Source organism: Poecilia mexicana, unplaced genomic scaffold (genome assembly GCF_051168715.1).
Source record: "Poecilia mexicana isolate PSO_F unplaced genomic scaffold, ASM5116871v1 scaffold_6, whole genome shotgun sequence".
Taxonomy (NCBI): domain Eukaryota; kingdom Metazoa; phylum Chordata; class Actinopteri; order Cyprinodontiformes; family Poeciliidae; genus Poecilia; species Poecilia mexicana.
In genome coordinates this window covers 18,166,506-18,188,156 of record NW_028263375.1, presented here as the reverse complement: position 1 = coordinate 18,188,156, position 21,651 = coordinate 18,166,506, and the positions used below count along the sequence as shown (strand labels likewise).

At 38.6% G+C, this 21,651-nt stretch overlaps 1 protein-coding gene across 2 annotated transcripts in view; it reads left to right on the top strand.

Annotated features, from left to right (window-relative positions):
- The first annotated feature begins 4,754 nt into the window (after positions 1–4,754).
- slc1a2b (solute carrier family 1 member 2b) overlaps positions 4,755–21,651 on the top strand; it is a 34,526-nt gene continuing 17,629 nt past the window's right edge. Inside the window, exon 1 of one of the 2 annotated variants that reach the window (XM_088006343.1) lies at positions 4,755–5,141. The gene's annotated coding sequence lies outside the window, so the exon portion shown is untranslated. The remainder of the gene's footprint in view (positions 5,142–21,651) is intronic. The other variant, XM_015002598.2, reaches the window with a different exon arrangement.

The following is a 21,651-nucleotide window of genomic DNA, read 5'->3' as shown; positions in this document are numbered from 1 at the left end:
CATCAGTTAATAGAACCAAAAGCATTTAAATCGAAGAAAAAAAGATATAGCCAAGGTAAAATCACAAGTCATCGAATCAAAAAAACATGTTTGAAAGAACTGAAAAATAGTCTGAACACTCAAAATGTAAAAGCATGATTACAATGTTATAAAGTAGAATCAGTATGGTGGCTTCAATATACAATGTGTATCTTCAGAGAAAGCAATTAGGCTTAGAATGGACAAGTCAAACCATAAATAAAATACTCTGGAACTCATGAAAGTCAGAATTTAAAAAATACAGTATTGGAAATTAGAACACTGACTTTGATCCAGTGCAGAAATATTTTGGTAAATATTTGCCCATGAGGACGGATTTAACTATGTACGACTAACACTATCAGTAAAAGACACACAGTCGTCTTCCTTTTTTAACAAAAGGTTGAGCTCACCAAACTTCTGTGTTTCCCAGAGGATGGTCTCCGTTCACAGGCACTTGTAAACTCACAAGGCACCATCAATAGACAGAGACAGAAAACACTCAACCATAGTCTGACTGACCTGGTAACGGAGGCGTTGTCTGAGTTTAGACCAGAGCAGTGGTGAGAAAACGCTGCCATGAGAAAGAGGTTAGCGCATTGAGAGGCAGTGGGGTACAATGTCTCACAAGGGGACTCAGTTGATGCAGTTTGGTATCTGCTACCATTTTTACTTTTAGAGTCCTGGGATGAAGAAAATGAACACATCTGTTATGCTGGTAAATTAGATTCTCACAATGCGACAAAATTGAATTAATTCATAATTGGGAATTTTATTACATTTTTTTTATGGAATCTGAATACTTGCTTTGAAGGAGTAATTTGTTTTCAAGCATTAATGTTGCTGATGCAGATTTTCTATAAACCAGAGGTTAAAAACATTATATTGCAATAGAATAATCTGAGACTGAAGCAATTTGTGCAATCCATTAGTTTCTTTAGCACTGCTCAGTTCTGTATCATTAATGGCCGAATGGCATAAATGGCCATATGTGACTAGAGCTGAAGGTTGCAGACAGTGTGATAAAGGATGACTACTTTAAACTACCTTGAGCAAAATCATAGGCAAAGGAACTGTCTTTAAATATATTAATTAGTTTTCTTACTGTGCAGAGTGCCAGTTTGTCTTAAAAATTTCAAGTAGACTACCTTTCATGCTTTTAAAAAGGTATAAGAGGCACACACAAAATTTATACATGTGTGTCATAATAATTGTTTTTGTTAGACTCCAATGCAGACAATGGACACACAGGAACAGGAAGGTTAATAGTTTTATTGTGGAGAAGTGGCATTTCAGGAAAGAGTGGGGCACTAGCAGGGCCTCTCTAGGAGGGAAGGTGGGTGATTATTAATATTACTGGAGGTTGGATGAGACAGCAAGGAGAGGCGACATGGAAAGTTTTCAAGGTAAATAAGTTCTACCTTCAGATCCGATTACCACTTGAGGTGAGGGAATCATCTGGTGTCTGCCTTGGGGAAACCACTCCTCTTAGTACCGCTTCTGACTGCTGCCTGATCAGCTCTAGTCCTGCCCGCCACAATCTGCGTAGAGAGAGGTTTTTAGGAGAAACACATCCACCGCTTTGACACAGCTCAGAGAACCCAACATTGAGTGCATTCTGTAAAAAATGTCAACACGTGGTTTCTGAGATGCCAGTGTATCAAAAGTGCTGATGTTGCAATGTCAGAGAAGAAATGCAAAGAAATTGGTTTGTTAAAGAAATTGCTTTGCTCAGCAGGCCAATATTAGGTTCCATATTAAGCTGCTTGTGTCATTCACTCTGAGATTTTGAACATTAACAGAAAGGCTCTGAGTCCACACAGGAAAGATTGGTGATCAGTATGACTCTACAAAAATTCCACTTTAAAATGCCAGATGATGTGACTGCAAGGAGCAGGGCATGCTTCACCTTAACAGCTGAATTACTAACTGTTACCTATTGAGAAATGTCACATTCTTCTCAGTGTCTTGTGAGTTTCTGACAGTTATCAGAAAAGGGTGCCAGATTTTTCAATAAATATTTAGTCTCATTATCTATTTAATGAATAACAACATTGTGTCATAATAAAAACCCACCTGCAAAACCTTGAGATGATGTGTGACATGCAGCACCTTATGAAACTCAAGGTCAATTTCTCATATGTATTTATCTCTAATCTGAGTGCAGTATCAGCAGGAAATTGAGTTTTCAAATTATATGACACACATAATTCACTGCTCACCGTCTATCACTGTTCTGAGTTAATATATCAAGAGAAGGTAATGTCAAACTGTGACAAAGAGATTTTACATTTTTGGTAAGAAGCAAAGCTGATAACTCATATTACCGATGTTTATCTTCCCCTTTTTCAGGGAAGTCGGACAACAGTTGCTATTTTATGCATGACGTTTCATTGTTGAAAATAGCAAGTTGATTTGACTCTCCATTGTTGATGTGCCACAATGTTCTCTACTGGAAAATCCTCATTACCTCAGAAGATTTTAGCGCGTCCTGGTGAATCATCAAATGATTCATTCCTGATGATTACTTTTCCTGTTGAACCAATGCAACGATCTCAACCAACTCAAAATGTTAACATTAAGCAAAAAAATGAGGAGCTGGGAATATACTGAAGGAAATCTGAGCACATTAGCCAACAGCACACGTGCAGTTGGCTAATGTGCAAATGTGCTCCAATTTCATTAAGTTAAATCAAAACATATTTTTTAATAATTTATCCACTTTTTAGGAGAAAGAGTACATAAGCAATGCAAAATTAGCAAAAAAATAAAATAAAAAAAAGTTAACATCTTTAATGTTTAGTATTCAGTATAACCACCGTCCTTTTGAACTACTTGATGCAGCTGATCAAAGGAGTAGGTGAGATTAACTTGCAGGAATGCGGTCTAACACAACATGAAAAAAAATAGCAAAGGACATATAGATGAAGGCTATAAATTACTGCTATAAATTCATAAATCAAAATCAAAGTTCAATGTTCATGTGCTTTATATTGTAGTGATAAATGAAGTGACGTCTGGAGACTATTTTAAGCAAACCGTACAGGAAACTCTCCATCAACACGTTTCTTTGATGATGTCTTTTCCTCAGCCTTTCTTGGACTCTTTAATCATGCGTCACACATGCTCATGCTGTTCCTGCCAGCACACCTGCTCAGACAGAAACCAACGCTTCTCCGCTCACTCCTCCAGTGAAACCTGGAACTGCTTACGCCAAATGCAGAAGTCACAAGTTTATTAACACAGCACAATTACAACAACCTCACCTGACCAAAGCGCTTCACAACACATCTGCTTGTTGATTTGACCAGTGTTTTCTGTTTTGATCATGTATCTTAAAATGTACACAATTTTAAGCAGCTGAGGGACGAAATAAAAATAAGCGACTTCATATTGTATTGGTACACTCACATTGGCAATTACGTTCTACACTTTCGTCTTGTTGTCTGGTGGCAAAGCTGCAAGTAGAATCAGTGGAGACTCTAATTTCTGCAGCCCACATGAAGCCCGTTTTCATAGCCAAGTGTTGTTTTGATTCATACGGAAAGGCCTCTGCAACTGATAGAACTGTTGGGTGTTACTGAAGACAAAAACACTGGGAAAATGCCCTAGAGTGTTGTATGACGTTCTTCTTCTGCAGAAAGTGCAGTGTATTATGAACAGGTTAGGGAAACATGAGACTGGTATTTGTGTTATGTATAGCATTGTTTGAATAAATGTAATAATTAGCTTATCGGTATCAACATTTACTCACTCGGCTGTGATCTCAGTTTTGGTTGGGAATTATGATTTCACTACATAAAACTAAGACAAATTACCTTTAGCTAGTTCTTCATTTATACATGCAAATGTGATGTAGCGTGTTAAATATTCGCTTCAATATAATTTTATTGTCAGCGTATCATAATAAAAAAAATGTCGCACAAAAAGCAATAAAGATTAATTGGAGTGTGAATAAACTAACAATTTAAAAGTGACAGAGTGAAAACAAAGTGAGACCTTGAATTAATTTATTTGTTCATATTACATATTTACACATAAAAATCTAATCTGGCATGTTTGAGAAGGTTGATGTATATATATCCTGTTATCCAATTAGATAAGTCAATTTAACAACTATACTGCCTATTTTAACACATCTATCTATCTATCTATCTATCTATCTATCTATCTATCTATCTATCTATCTATCTATCTATCTATCTATCTATCTATCTATCTATCTATCTATCTATCTATCTATCTGACAGAAGTATTCTGTCAGATTTCTTTTACAAGAGTGGTTAAGGTAACCATTACTTCAACTTGAAGATTTAGGATATTTTTAAAAAAATGCTCTGATCATACTTAGTACAATAAAAGAGTAATGGATTTAATGACTCTTTAAACAAGAAGGTTTGCCTATATTTGTGGGGCATGCTGTAAATTAATGGGTTGACCATTGGGACATGGTGTACTTTGCTTATTCTAACAGACTACACAGACAAACTCTAGATTTTCTAACAGAACAGGTCTAAAACATTTATGTCTGTTTTTTTAAAAAAATGTACACAAAGAGAGAGAACAGCACTTTCCCTAAGATGTTAAAGCTAGGCTTTAGGCGATTAGAATTCAGTCTGTGATCAGTTCTGATCACAGACTCTCTGTACTCCATGTGCTTCCCGTCCTGAACAGGTTTCGCATGAACTTTAACACCAAATGGTGTTTGCGTGAGGGTAATAAAAAGAGAGAGAAGAATAAGGAGACAGAGGGAGGAAGAGGGAATGTTAGGGTGTAGGCTGCATCTTCGACCAACGGGAGTTGGCATTCCCATGCAGAAGAGACAAAGAAGGAGGGAGGGGGGCGGGAGGCGGTGGTGAGGAGGTAGACGGTGGGGAGCAAAGCGTCGAAGAGCGAGGTAAGGCAGAGCTCATTCAGTGGGAGCGTTGAGCTGCAGGAGCTGCTCGGATTTTACTGGCAGAAAAAAAAGGAAGCCCCTCTGGTGTGTGAAGCGCTCCTGTCCCGGACCGCTGTGCGCTCTGCAGCTCGTTGTGGCTCACCCAGTCTGAAGCGGATGCGCTTATAGAGCCTGCACACCAAAAAAAAAAAAAAAAAAAACTTTCCCATCGTGGTTCCCAGCAAAGGTAAGATGCTTTTGTTTTGTTTCATTTTATCATGCAAACAACAGAACGCTTTTTACTGTAGATTATGGAGGAAAAAAAAAAACATGTTTTAATCGTGATTTAAACTGTTTTACAGTTAAACACCAGAAGTTAAATTTTAGCCATTTATTCAGGTGCACATGGGCAGCATTACTGACGTTAATATTTTCATTCTGAAATGAGCATGGGGTTGCAATGCTACATTGACAATTGACTGCAGACACAACAAATAAATAGAAACATGCTGCAAAGAAAAGTCGTACAGCGCAGACTACCAAGGTTTTATTAACCATAATAAGCCATATGAAAAAAAGTGCAAGTATTTCTGTCATAATTTTTAAATTTCAAAAAAGAGGTGCATGCCGAAGTTTAAGCAACGTATGAAATAACCAAGTTATGCGTTTAAAAAAAAGGGACAAAATGTGCATTCCGGTTAAGACTGCAGCCTCTGGCCAACATTAATTGCAACACCGAGAGATGCAAAATCTTGTCTTTGGGTAATTTTGTGGCGTTTTGCTTCTTTAATCATGGTAAAATCTGGTACCTAAATAAGGATTTGCTTCAGCAAAAACGCAAGTAGGCTATGAATTAGCTGTCAACAAGTTGCTTCGAGCTAAATTCGGAATTGATAGTGTTTACATTTTGGCCACTTGATTAACCCGATAGTTGAAAGACCATAGATTCATGTGGACTTTAATGGTTTAATAAACTAAATGTGTGAATTACAACGCAAATCTAAAACATTATATTTTGAAACAGGGTTTTCAATATGCATTTTCTCCTGTACTGTATTTCTAATGCCATCGGAAATGAATACAACTTCCTGTTTTTTTGGGGGGGTTTTTTGCAAGTTAATGGCATGATGTAAAGGAATTCCCTTTTTCTGTTGCCCTACATATTTACATCTGAGAAAACCAAAAGTTACAAACATCGCTTCTTTTTGTGCGGTGGTTGCGCCACCCATCTCCCGAGCCAATCATCGCAGTCCTTTTTCTTTTTCGTATTAAAACTCATGCATGCTCAATAAAACGCACTCACGGAAACAGACACTTTTTCAAAGGTACCATCAATGTCACCATGGAAACCAAGTCTCTTGGCACCTTGAGTTGATTGCCTTCTGCATCTTGGCTTGTCTGGAAAGCGTTTCTGGGCAGGCGCTTGCAGACGCTCCTGTGAACTGTGAGTCTCGGATAAATGATGGATTTCAGTGCACATGTTCCTCTGGTGGTGCAGGCTTCAAAACGCGGTTTGTGTCGATATTGTCAAGGGGAAACCCTGGCCTTTAAGGGGAATTCTGCACAGCAGTGTCCATGCAGCTAACACATTTCTTTCCAGAGGCTGCTGTCTATGTTGCATTTCTAACCTACATGAATGAACACAGCAGACATTCAAATCAAGTTCAGACAGACTGCAAAGCGCAAGGAGTCACTTAACAGTAAGAATGTTCTGAAACATGCAAGCATAACAGCTTGCAGCATGAACAGTTGCTACATACATTGACAGCAGTCCTATCGAGTACGTTTTGCATATTTTACGCAACACGTTTTAACTACTGAGCCAACAATGAGTTCAGTTGACTATATCCAATGCTTTATGTTTGATAGTTACATCTTTTGCTTCATACTAATTACCTCTTCAGGTAAGGTGCTCATTTATATCATGTTGTTTTTTTTTCTTTTTCAAATGTGATTGTAATGACAGTCAAATCAGATGAATGTTATAAACATGGCTGTGAAAGAACGATTGCTACAGGGTAATTTATTGAGAATCTGTAGAAGCATGCAACACAGGTTCCCCCAGCTCAGACACAAATAGTAGAAATAATCAAATTAACTTTCTGACCCTTGAAGTATTTTTTTTTTTTACCTGTGGGGGTTTTCTCTGTGTTCATTAACATGTCCTTTAAGACTATTACTCTACAGCCACCAGGGGGCATTTACATCAGACTGATCAAGATTTGCCCAGAAAATAAACAATCTGTAAAGTTAAGTAGATCAGAGAAAATTATTTTGTGGGAGACTGAAAATGCTATTTCTTTTTACTGTTCTGTGCTACGAGTAACGTTGTTCAAGTATAGTGGCTGCAACATACGGAATACATTTGGGACTAAAGGGAATACATGTCTGAGCAACATGCCAACACCTGCAGGGCCCTGAAGCATTGATAACATCACCACACCCATTTTATATGGCTGTTATCCATCAGTCATTTTGTACTGGTATTTCTGTTCTTGTGACGTTTCATAAGATGTTTGAAAATAACTGCTGCAGAACGTTTGCATGAAATTATAAAAAAAAAAAAAAAAACAGGTTACAAATAATGCATACTCATGTTCTTTGTTTTATTCATTGCTCCTTCAGTACAGTGTTGTTCCTTGAAAAATATCAATCCAAAAATAATGTGGAAACACTTCTGAAGTGAGATTATACCAGTGGCAGACATGTGTGTGTGTGTGTGTGTGTGCGTGCGTGCGCGTTTGTGTGTGTGTGTGTGAGAGAGAGAGAGTGTGAGAAAATCACTGTGTGGGAGGGATAAATTAAAAGATTAAAATATGGAAAAGAAAGGAAACAAAACCATGAAATTGTTTCATTAGTCTTGTGTACATACATCACAGACTAGTAGAGCAAATGCTTGAGGAAAAAAGGGTGGGGATTGTTATTCTTGAGGCACTTTGTGTGACTAAACTATCCTGCCTTTGGGCAAATAGCCAGAAGATGGAACACATGTTACCTGCCAGCAAGTGCAGTCAAAGCTCTCTTCTCAATGGTGGGAGGGAGGTAGATGGTGGGTACTTAGCTGGGAAACTGGGAGAGAAAAAGACAGTAGAAGTAGGAAAAAAGAGGTGAGAATCCAGGTGAAATAGACAGTAGACCCAGCAGGGGCACAGTCTCGGAGATGTGTGAGCTTGGGCAAGTATACGGATGTGCATGGCCATTCATGGGGCTTCACTGTGGTCTTGTTGGCAGTCTTTTTTGCATCCAGTGTTTGAGTAATCCTCCTGGGAACACACAGAAGCTGCCAAAGTACCATCCAGCTCCTCTGTTCACTCTTTCCTTGCTCGTCTATCTCTGCCTCTCTATTTTTTTTCTGCTTTCTCAGTATCCTATCATTTAATTCCTTTCTAATTACCTTAATATCATTCAGTTTCACTTGCCTTTTCCCCCTCATCACTGTATTCTGGTTGTGCATCTTCCCAGTGATGAGAAGAGGGTGATTCACACTCTTAAGGTCCTGCCTATAGAATCAGCATATCGTTTCTCAGAGAGCTTGAACAGAGTGAGGCCATTCCCATGGACTGACCAAACACAGAGCCTTCCCTTCACTTCTGTATGACTGCGCAGGAACAGACACATAAGCATTCAACAGCGGGGGCTGCTGCTGGGCGGCAAAACGACAGATCTCAGCTGGCTGTGGTTGAAGCGTCTCTTCAGTTTCACTATGAGACAGCGACATAAACAGTAAAAAAAACCAAAAACAAAGCATGAGTATCTTTAGCCATGCATGTTTACAGATTTTTAAAATTGATTTTAGGTAAACTATAAATATTTTAGTGAAAAATCATTGCATATTAGGGAGTAAAGTTTTGAATTTTCTTTTAGTGTGGGGTTAAAAGTCTCTGTCATATAACATAATTTATGTGTTTCACATTCCTAGTCTTTCTATAAAAAAAAAAGTGGAATTCTGAAAGCATAGGTTTAGATTGTTGATGCATTCCTCAACAGACTGCTGCAGGCTATATAGGATTTTTTTTTTCTCTCAAGGTAGACACAGGTCAAGAATACCACTCTAATAATAATAGCCTGCACGTTTTTCAAAAAGGTTGGGGCTTCAATAGAAGGTCAACACATATTGAAACAAACTATGTATAGTCAGGACCCAAAGTATGTATGCTTCTTTAAGATTTAAGATTAAAGTATTGCTTTGATTTTACTATTATGCTTGTTTTGATAGATAACCTATGGAGATTGTAACAGATTAGGGGGATGGCAATGAGGTCTTCCAACTTCAAACTCATCACCAGAGATAAATGATCAAACTTAAATTGGAAACATGAAGTATGGCAAACACAAGAAGTGTCTTTTTACTGCACTGCCAATATATATTTTTTAATTGATTATTAGGAAGAGTTTAAATCATGTTCATCGTGCCATTTTATTAATTAAATGTAAGCAAAAGACATGTATTGTTCTTTTCAAAATTGATATATCTTTTACAATTGTTTCGTCTTTGGAGAGGCTTTTGTCTCATTTCTTATTAATAGCAAACTTCTAAACTAGACTCAAAGGATTTTAAACATGTATCTACAAGGGGTGTAAATAATTTAGATGATGTTTTTTTAAGTACTGAAAAAAAGTTCTGCGGAGTTTTAGATAGGTGTACTAGTTTTAGATCTAACAGGAATTATGGAATTATGTGATTAATCCCTATTTGTGCATTGAATAATATGCTCATAACTTATATCAGATGTTCGTGGTGCATTGTTGGTTGATACAAAGTTTTGGACTTGAACTTAGCTTTCTGTATCAGTAAGTCTGCCATATTTTTCCTCTCTCATATTCAGTCGTGGTGGTCAATGTGGACTTAGCACTGCATTCATAGCATATATAGCGCAACAAACAAACCTTCTAGAAAATCTTCCCGTTTCATAATAATTTTTTTAATTTATTGATATTTATTGATACTCTTGTTGAACAAACAGTAGAGAAAATAGTAATAATAGTGTCAAAATCTTTTTTAAAGTCACTTATTGGAATTTATCAAGAAAACAACAAATCAGGATTCTTATGATATATTTTTTTACAATAAATAATGCTATGAGAAATGCCCAACCCTAATATGATAAAACATTTTTATAGACCTATGTAAAAATCACTGCAGGATCAATGTTAAGATCCTGGTGTAAAATAAGTGTGCTTCAATAAGTACCTAGTGCTCCATTTTTTTCCCCAAGTGTGATTTTCAGTTTGGTGTGTAAACAGACAAAATAGTGTCAACTCCTGGTGTTCATGCTTAGGAAGAAAAAAAAAATCAGATTTTTCTCTATTTGATCTGCTAATCACTGATCAAAACTGCTCATGTGAAAACTCATTGATGCATCCATAGTTTGCTACTTCTGCATCTTTTTTTTAATAAGCTAATTTCCCGTTTTTCCCCTTTTTGTAGCTTTACTCACGTAGCGTATAATGTTTACAATTGATATCATACATGAATTTACACACAGGGGGAGTCTGAAAGGGATAGAGTCAACATTTATTGATATTATTCCCATCCATCTTTTCAACACCGTTGCTGTTCTCCTCTGAAATCCCCAAACCGCCCACATCCTATTGGCACCTGCTACACTGGAATTCAGGTCAGCAGGGGGGTGTCACGAAATTGCTCACAGAGTGATTGGTAAGGCGTAGAGGAGGCAGAACGGAAAGAGGGTGGAGGGCGGGGGTCTCATATTTGTTTTTCCCCTCTGTTACTAAAGGCCATGCCACTGTAAATAATCAGCCCATTGTGCAGCAACAAAGGAATTATAATGAAAGCACATGAAGAGATTTGTTTGAAACAAAACGGTTCATCTGAACAGTTGTCACAAGATTCAGTCTGACAGATTCACACTGGTTGTCACATAGAGCAGCCTTTAGTGTATGCCAGGGAACTGTGAGCTTTAAACATGTTGTCCGAACCGAAAATGAGAAAGATGATAAACAGCCTTGCTTTGATCCTAGAAACAGAGGTAAGCTGTGAATAGGGGTCTGTTTTGCAGAATCAAAAGGCATAATAACGTTTGAAACAGAGACACGGGTTCTGCTTTTCATTGTTTGCATCCATGTAAAGATATTTACATATAAAATTTAGATATTTTATCCAGTATAGTGCAATAGTAAGTCAAGGAGAGAAATATCAAAGACCTTAACAGGAAAATAAGAAAAATGTGATAAAGCCAAGAAATAGCAAAATTAAAGCATAACACTAAAAAAAAAAAAAAAAAAAAAAAGTGTTAATTCCAAATCAAGACATTTTAACATCTTAGACATGATTGAAAACTGACAAAATAATATTTGACCTCTATGGAAAGGCTTTACTAATGTTTTTTTAGTCTTGATTCTTCCAGAGCTGAGGAGCATAGAAACTAAAAAAAATAAATAAAAGCAAGCTATGTCTTGTGGAACCACCAGTGACATCACGTTCACTCAGATTTCCGATTGCTAATTGGCACCAAGTTGTCACTTTCATTTAGATCTGAGTAAATCTAGCACAATACCAATCACATTCAATATTCCAGCCCGTCAGTCAGTATGTTACAATCAGCTGTGTCAGCACTGAGATCCTTGAATATTTAGATTAACTGCCTATTCAGCTATCTATAGCCAGGTCTGTTCAATAATTGCCCTGTATTTATTAGTCATCCAGATTAAATTATCTACTCGTATGCAGATTGATAAGAAACAGAGGTACAGTGATAGACACTTTGCCATATCAATTCATCTGGTGTATTTGGAACTCTGTGAAAAAAAAATAAATAAAAAAAAAATAAAACTTGCTTAATGAAGACGACAACTCTCCCATCACCACTACCGAGTTTTGTTGCTCTCCTCACTCCCTCTTCCTTGCAGTCTCACCCTTCTTCCTTTCCATCTCTCCCCCGTTTTTTTTTTTTTTTTTTTTTTCCTTTTCCACAAATCCTCAATTAAGTGCGCAATGGGCCTCAGAGGCAGGTTTGTGTGCATCTTTTGTTCAGACTTTGGGCATTAATGTTCCTCTTGAGTACGTAAATAGCCTGAGCTGTGGGAGAGCAAGGCAGGGTTGTCAATTGCCCGCTTAATCTCAGAGAGCTCCATCACTTTCAGACATTTTAGGAAGCCCACATGGGACATGCATGAGAATGTTGGCTTCAAACTCAATGGCCACATAAGAAGCAGTAACCTTTAGCAGCCATGTCCGCCCCTTCTTCTCCCTCTCTCACTGTTTCTCTGGCCTGCTACTCTTAAAGTCCATCACCCTCATCCACCACCTCTCCACAAAAAAAAAAAACAAAAAAAAAAAACACTAGCCTTCACCCCTTCTACTCACTCGCATAGACCCCTGACCAATCCACCCTTTCCATGAGTGCTGCTCCCCACTGATCGGCCTATCCCATTCTGACAAGCTCCAGTTGATAGACCCTACACTGTAGATCTGTTTACCTCAACCACTTGTCCAGTGGAACACACAACAGTGCCGTTCACTGCCTGTTTGTCAGTCCTCTTTTCAGAAGTAAAAGAGGAGAAGAGAGGAGGGGGAGTTGCAAAAACAAAAAAAAACGGAGGAAACAATTAAGTTTTCCCTCCTCCCTATGAACCCCATGTTAGCAGTTTCCCAGCTCTGGATTCTGTGAACCAACTTGGAGTCCAGTAAAGTGGCCCATTATTCTAGCAGAGCTGGCGTGTTCCAAGAGCGGCTTGCCTCAATGGCTGATGAACACAGAGAGGGGTTTGTTAGAGGGTTTTGGCTCAGCACATAATTCACTGGTTAATTGGGAACTCTATCTATCTATCTATCTATCTATCTATCTATCTATCTATCTATCTATCTATCTATCTATCTATCTATCTATCTATCTATCTATCTATCTATCTATCTATCTATCTATCTATCTATCTATCTATCTATCTATCTATCTGATTGACATATATGATTATTCAGTGACTGAGACTGTATTTCTGTCTTGTCTGAAGATTAAAGTATAACTGGGATTTGAAGGAATTTGCTGGCCTGAAATCTCTGCTAAAGCTGACTTCACCATCTTTTGAAAGGAATAAGATGTTCAAGCTCAAGGGATCTCCCCGTGACTGGGATCAAACGATGGCAGCATGTGGAACATATTCTTGTTGAGATCAGCTTGATGCTGATTGTGGCTGCCTGCGTCAAATCATCAGAAGACAGTAGAAAAGCCAATGAGAGCATAAAAAAAAATAAAAATAAAAAAATAAAAAAATCAATGAACTGAGGTACAACAAAGGTTCCCCTTATGCATTCGTCAAGATTGTGCATGTTATTAGCAAACATTGTTTTAGTTGCTCGTGGACAAATGTGACGTGATTCTTTTAGGAAAGTGCCCCTGCATCCTGCATTGTGTGTTATTCTAAGGGATCAAGCAGGCCGAGACATGACCAGACAGTGCCCCATGTTGAAAATCTTAAGTCTTTCAAACATGCAAACAAGGGGACTTGTTGAGGTGCTGCAGCGTGGAAATAACATGTTAAGCATGTGTTTATCTAAGAGGGGATAAAAGAAAGATCAGGCAAAATAAGCAAAAAGAGTGATGTAAGCAATAAGAGAGGCCCATATTGGAGAGCCAGTGAAAGAGATAGACTGGACAGTTGCACTTTGATAATTTCCAGCTTAAGTCCACTTTAGTTAACATTAATGATGTAAGATTTCCTTCACCAGGATACTAGAAATAGAAAATCATCTGACTGGAAAATAAATTGGAATTATTAGTGTCTATGAACTATAACACAGGGCTACATATGCTACAATCTAGTATTCATCAATTATTTATATTGGTTATCCTATTCCCCTAGCCTGGCCATTGCTTTCCTGTGCAGTTCTTCTCTAGAAAATTCTCACTTACAGCACAGTCTGGGCTTTTCTCCCTTTTCTTGGATTCTCTTTGGTAGATTTTCCACCGGGTCAATCAGCAAACAGAATGATACGTTCTGTTTGCTGTGACTGCCTGAATGTGTAAGAAGTCACAAACCATGTTGATTTTCTGTGCTGTTTTAGAATTGTAGTCTGCCTGTAGTTTTAGCAATGGTAGAGGAGGAAGTCAACAAAGCTGTTCAGTCTGTATTGGCCACATTTCCAAGTATTGAATTCAAAATAATAGCCACCTTGTTTGGAATGGCACTTATGTCTTTGCAGTGGAGGTTGATTGAGGCAACTCACAGTAAGCATTCATAGCGTTGAACTGACATACTACATATGTCATGGACAAACATTAGTCATTGGGTAAAATGTAAAACTTCAACATGCTCCACTCCTCCAGGAAGTAGATGTGTATCAATTGTCGAGAGCCCATAGCCTCTCTATAAGCAAATAGCATAGGATCAGCAGCTGGATTTTACCAGGCTGCTATCTTCTTGAAGCCTAAACATCACTATGTGCCACAGTTAGTGGCAAGCATTTCCAACACATAGTTGGCTCTTGGTCCAGCAATGATCAGAAACCTATTTTTGTTGCATAAATGTCAGAGGTGTGTACACACCTCTCCTACACACAGGTGTGTAGGGAGAGAGTTCATTAGGTTTAATTTGTGGATGTAATGAGCTGCGTGTGTGTTTGCAGGAATGGCCTTTAGTCAAAACTGCGGGGGGTGTGAGGAGAGCAGGCCATGGTGACTGCTTCTGGCTGTGCTTAGCCCCTTATGGCTCTGTTGTTTAATTAGACAGAGAGCATCCAGCCTATTTTACTCCACCTATAAGCGCTGCTCAGCATAACTGCAATCTGACTTGTCCACCTTCAATAGTATCAGACTGAGACTTAGGATCCCAGATGACAACGTTGCATTGCATATGTGCACTTCAAGTGTGATGGATTATCTTCATGCATTTAAATCTGAGAGTGTTGAATCTGGTGATGTATGAAACAAGATCTAAGATCTATGAAGCGTTACACTGCGCCAGCTGTCCTACACAGATGTTAATGTTTCATGTAACTACAAATAACCTGGCAACTTCAAAGACAACCCCCTTATCTAACCTTCACCACATTTTTCTCTAGGTTGCATCTCCATTCATTTGTCTCCACTGTCCCTTAGCTAAGCAAACTGTCTTTATTTTACCCCTTTTTCATCAACCCGCCTCCGCACACAAACACTATTCCTCATCTTTGTTTGCACTTCATTCTTGCTGTTTCACTCCTCTCTTATCTTCCTGTCATTCCCTGTCAATGACATATTGGGTACTTGTGGAGAGGGATGTGGTGGTCTTGCCTTACTGACTGATTTAATGAGCTCCTGTGGGGATCAGGCCGAAGCCATCAAAAGCGGTGTGCAGGGATATTGCATGTTCTGTCAAGCGGAGGCAGGTTTGCTAGTGACAGTTTAATGACTTGGTTCATAAACTGCAAGTTTGGGCAGCTGTAGAAAGAGATGCTTATACAGTATGGGAAATCTCAAGTTAGTGTACTGTGTGATTTTGTTTTTCTCTGCCTCTCATCTCCAGCCTTTGCGTGGAAGTGGCAGGGGCAGGGAGACAGAGCTTAGATTCGAGCAGCAATAAAAATCTTTTAGCGTCTGCTTAGAAGGACCCAGATGATGAGCATCACAGATAAGTCTCTTTAAAAGCAGAGAGAGGACAGGGTTAAGGTTGTAAATGCTGAAGCAGGGCATATAAATGTCAGATGTTTAGGAAAAATGTGAAGCAGTGGCTGCTCAACTGATCTTCAACAGTGAAGCTGAATTATTTTCTGAGATGCATGCCATTAAAGACAAGTCTATCTCAGATTAATAGCAGCCCCCCTGACAACGGCTTGTCATCATACACTGATGGGGCATAATTACAGTGAGACTGGTAGCATCTGATAGACTGACAGACCCTCTGTCATGATTTCCTCTTTATAAACACAGAAAGTTTTGCTGGGTGAGGAGAAAACTCATGAAAACTCCATTTTTGGATTTTTAAATATGATAAAAATTGAAAAATTTTTAAAGGAGAGTTTCTACAAAGTTTCAACTGCAGTCACTAATCAGTGTAGGCCTGGGCTGGTATGGGATTCTCATTGTACAGTGACCTTGATTACAGTGACCGCAGATATACAGGATCATCTGTTTTTACATTTATTTTACTCTGAAATGTAAGATGTGGTTGAATGATTTAACTGCATGGTTTCTACACCGTGTCTGTCTGTATTTATTGCTATTGGAAATATCGCCAAACATTTCAATTTTTGCATTTTCAGTGTGGAGAATGCATGTTTCATTTAGTTAGAGAAAGCTTCATTCACTCTGGCTGCATTTATCACTCTTTTCTGTCTCAATAAACTGACATTTAAATCATGGGAATGATTTGAAATAGCATTTTTGCAGTTTTGAAATTGTCAGTGTTTATAAATCGTTTGGATATCTTGGTACATGGCCTATCGCTTGTACTGCCATAACAAAAATCCACCCATGCTATCAAATACATGGGATAAAAATAATACAAGATTCAAGTAAAATGTTTACAAGGCAACGCAAAAAGAAACAATTTCAAAAATGCAAATGTCTAAAATGAGAGGTTGTGTCATAGGCCATCAGTGAGATCAAATGCCAACATACAATCTTCTTTCGCTAAAAGCAGCTTAATCTGTGCTTAAGTCAGAGCGATCCATGCTGATATGAATCAGAACACAAAATAAGGATTTTTTTTCCCTACAAAGAAGAAAACAAGTATTATAATTCTGAAGTCCTGTCAAAAAATGTATTGTATTCTTATGCCTATTTTTTGGGGGGACACTCACTTCCATCAGTGTAATTTGAATTCAGTGGAATTCAGTTCATTTATAGAATGCCAGTTTACAATAAATGTCTTCTCAAAGCTCTTAACAAATCTTAAGATCTTAACTTCTGTCACACATACATCTCAATTTCTCCTAGTTATCAAACTTTATGTTGTCAGACTGAGACAACATAAAGAGAAACAGAAGAGCTGCTGTAGTAGTGCTTTCTATGTTAATGAAAAGTAAAAAAGATAATAGCAGGGGTTTTTGGCAGCTTTTTCTCAGCCAGTACCCCCTTCAACAAGGCATTACATCCAAACAGAGTGCCAGTCCAAATGTAGCTTCTCTGGACAGAAAAATAACAGAGAGAAAACATAAAGTTACAAGTTGAAGAAACAGCAAATACAGCAAATTGAGAAGTAGTAGAAGAAAAAAGTAGAAAAGTAATTAAAAGTGGTCAGTCTGTCCTGCATCCTAAGCCTATAGTAGCATACAGAGATAGCTCAGTATAACCTAACCTAACTCCTTAAGAACAGGTCATGTAGGAGGTAGAGTCAGGTACAACTGTCTTTATGGACCAAATTTAGTATATAGTATTGAATGCAGATGAATTCAGTAAATACAAAAGGCACTTTTCGAATGGCAACAAAAGCTATCCAAACTATGAGGTAAATAATCTCCCATTAACTTCTTGTGCCACCCTTGGCAGTAACAACTGTGCTGCCAAGAACTGGCAAACCTTTTTGTCATCTTGCGGGATTTCAAGCATTTTCAGCATCTTAACGGCCATGCATTTCAATCAAATATTTTAGCCTGAACTTTGATTAAACCATCTTCTTCTTCTTTTTGCTGAAATGTGATGCTAGTTTTATACCAGATATAGTGGAAGGCACACACTTTCCAAAAAGTTTCGACGTTGTCTTGTCATTTGATAAAATTGTTTCCCAAAAGTCTTGGTTGGTTGGAAAATGGGAGATGGATTTTTTTTTTTTCTTTTGTCATTACTGGTGTTAACCTTGGAACGTTTTTACCCAGTCTTTTTATTATTGTTGAATCATGGCCACAGGCTGTAACTGAGACAAGTGAAACCTGCAGCGGTTTAGATGCTGTTCAACGTTCTGTTGTGACATTGATTTGGTAAGCTGGTCTCTCCTGTGGAGGTTCACCACTGTTCCAATACTGTAAATGTGATTCACTAGACTCCCAAAGCTATAGAACTAGCTTTGAAACTTTATCAGAGCCATTTATGTCGATTACTTTGTTTTTGTGCTTTGTTTTGAGATGTGTTGCTGTAAGAGTGGTAACCAGTGAATTTCAGCCCAGCATTCCGGAGATAATCCAAGATTTAAAAGTGTGGGTGGAGGGTGTGACTTTACTTTTTCACACAAGGCTAGGTTGGTTTGAATAGCATTATCGTTTGAAAACAGCATTTTGTATTTACTCAGACTATATCTGATTTTAAAATGTGTTTTGTGATTATTAAAATCACCCAACAAAAAAAGGAAGTATTAATAAAAAGGATAAACGTGAAACACATCGAAGGGAATACTCAGGTTACAGCTGATTTTAGTTAAATAAATAAATAAATAAATAAATAAATAAATAAATAAATAAATAAATAAATAAATAAAATAAAAAATCTCTTAAAATCTGTCCAATTAAATTTGGATCCCAAGTAACTAAAATATGCAATATTCCAAATGTTTTCCTAATCAGAGAGCTTGCATAATCTTAAAGTTTCACTGACCATGGTGATTCATACTGAGTCAGTTGTAAATAGTACATTAAATTTTCCAAACATTTGTTGAAATGAAAAATGAAATATTTTGCTAGACTTCATACAGTAATAGTGAGAGAATCATTGGAATCCAGCAGTTTGCTCCAGTTGGATGCTTAAATTAGCAAAATGGCTTTATTCAAAGTAATGTTTGAGTGTGTCAAATTATGTCACAACACCTTCATTTGTTGTTTAGCGCTTGAAATTGGTCTGATAACAATGTGTTAACATTGACCCATCGAAAATCAGTATAAAAGCAGTTTTACTTAGTGTGCAAATTTCATCAGATTTTTAATCTCCCTTGAAGGTCCACTTGGATTCGTTTCAAGAGAGCTTCCGTCTTTCAGTTTTAGAACCCTCTGTTGTAAATTTGAGATTATCCAGTTGTGTGCAGCAGTTAGTATCGACATCAAATACATATTTTGCTTTGGATGAATTTGCGTGCAGGAACATGTTTAGAGAAGGAAAGGTTGAGGTCTAACCCTAATGATTAAAACATATTTTCAAAAAATGACAAGGAATTAAGAACAAAGAACAGTAGAGACTTTGACGGGGTATTCATTGTTGAAGCCACTTTCTGCCCAGTGCAGTTTTTTTGTTTTTGCTGGGGAAATGCCTTTTTATCAATGAATGTACTCATCCCAGCAATTATCTCGAGATACGTGATTGAGTGAAGGAGTAACAAAGCTCCTCTTTCCTTTGGGTGCTGGAATGTTTCTCCTACTTCACATGCACCTCACAACCTGAAGGGTTTGCTGAGAGATCCCTTTTGGGAAGGACCTGGTAGGGGGTTCGGAGCTTGTGCACATCCAGAATGTGTGAGTCCATCTCTCTCTCCACTGTATTGCAAGTGGTTGTGAGGCCCAGTGGGTTGGGTGGTTGGTTCGGGGAGAAGGGGGATATATCCGGAAACTGGCCTAGATCCAGTTGTCTTTGCCTCACAGTATATTGTGATACACAAATCATGAGACTGGGCACTGGGCCTCTCGAAACACCAGTGGGAAACGCGCATTTCTAATTTACATGTATCTCTGTGCTATAAAACCTGAATTTGACAAGCATAACCGCACAACTAGTCACTTCATGGTTATTGCGTAACCACGTGTTGTATCAGTGGTGGAGTAAATATACGTAATTCATTGAAAATGCAGGAGTGCAACACCAACAATGTTCTGCTTGCAAATGTTCTTTCAATCTAGGTGATGAAATGGCTTCATATGGATGTTCCAGAGAAATATATAAGCTGAGGTGAAAATAAAGAGTGTCTGTTCGATCATTCGCTCGGGTCGTATAGCATCTGTAAGTGGTTTTTAATCAGGCTGTGTTTGTGTGCTGGATTTGTGTGACTAAAAGCTTCCTCTTTTCCCCTCATCCCCTTCCCACTAAGTCACAGAGTGTTGCTAGGACAACCCCTTGTGGTCCCTACTGCATCGCAGTGGTCCTCAATGCCAGCACTCAGGGAACCTCCTCGCACTGGGAAGGCTGCATAAAATTGGGATAATCGGCGTCGATTATGGGAGACAATGGGCTGCCGCTTCTCAAAGATTCATTCATCCTGGAAAAGAGACTGTGGAGAGAGGGGGGGACAGAGAATGGGGCGCCTTGGTCCCTCCGCTGCTCTCCCACGGTGGGCACAGGCATGACATCAGTGGCCTGAAAGAACTGGCATTCTGGACATGTCCATTACTCCCCCCTTCCTCACTATAACCTTGCTCTCCCTCCAACCCGAGCCCAACCTCCCGCCTTTTCTTGCCGCTGCCAGTTTGGATGGAGCGCTTGGCCAGGCAAGTAGGGGCCACCGCTGCTGTTTGCGTGTGAAACAAAGCCCTTCAGAGGGAGAGAGAGGAAGCAGAGAGCTTCACATGGTACCAGCCAAAAGTAGGGATGGCTGCCTCAGCCTTCCCCATCTCAGGCCCCTCTTTTGGCTGATAGATGCTGGTGTGACCCCAGTACCCCCTTCTCCTCTAGTGTCCCTCTTTCTTTCTCCTGTAACCCCTTCTTGTATGTCCCATCCTTTAGCTGTCATATCACAAACTTGCCTTATGTCCATTACTTAGAATAATCATTGTACGTCAAAGGATTTGGGTTGAGTGATTTCTCATGACACGGCCTTTGCAAAGATAAGGATGGCATTCCTCTGGCTTTTGTTGTGAGATTGGTCATTAGTTTTAAAGAGGAAATAGCTTTCCAACACATTTCCCTAATTAGAATGATGCGATGCTGCTCCACATGGTGTGAAGTCCCATGCTGCTGAGAGACTAAAGCGAAGTCAGCGTGGCACCGTCCTCACAAGAATCATACGTCGTTTGTGCTTTGCCTTCCACTGAAGTACGGGAGTTTTATGCATTAGTAGAATTACATAAACCTATATGCTTTTATGACTGACTTCAGTATGAAAAATTAGTTGTGTATGCATGTATGCAGTCAGTGCTTCAAAATCCTCTCTAATGTCATTGAGTGTTGTCCATCAGGACCTTAAAGAGAAAAAAAGAATTGAAATCCTTCGTCCATCATTTATTAACTTCTCAGCAAAATCATCCCTGACAAAGCGCTACTGTCCACAATGTGCCATTAGCAGGGATCATCATCCTCATCCTCTGCAGCCCAAACTTTCTCATGCCATCCATGGAGTTTGAAAGTATAGTCGGATGTTGGATTACAGAATCCAGGGAGTGCAGGATTCTAACCGATTTGACAATTAAGCTCATACACTGCCTCCCTCCAACTTCACTTGTACTTTTGGTTATTTATTTAGTCCCAGGTTTTATCACACGAATGCGTGTTTGTGTATGTGTGTGTCTGTGTGTGTGTGTTTGTGAAGTCAGAGGGTGGGGGCGAGGTAAAAGAGGGGTTATTGCACACATCAAGATGGGGCAGTTCAGGTTTCTGTGGCTGTGATTCTGGTCCAGACTACGTCCTCTCTTCCCTCTCTGGATGCTTTGGAGCCGGGTGGGCAGCTGAGAGCGGCTAGCCGTCAGCAGACCTCTTCCGTTTTCAGCTTCGGACATTATCCACTGACACCTGCCAACTTATTGGATGGAGCACTTGTGACACAACTAATGCTTTTTTTCTGCTGATTCATCGTAAACTACCAAAGTTTGGAGATCTGCTCCTGGTAAATGTATATTGCACTAACCTCATCACCACCAGAAATGAAGTAAGTAATGAACATTTTTAATTTCAGTTGCAATATGACTTTTTCTTTTGTTCGTTTTATATATATATATATATATATATATATATATATATATATATATATATATA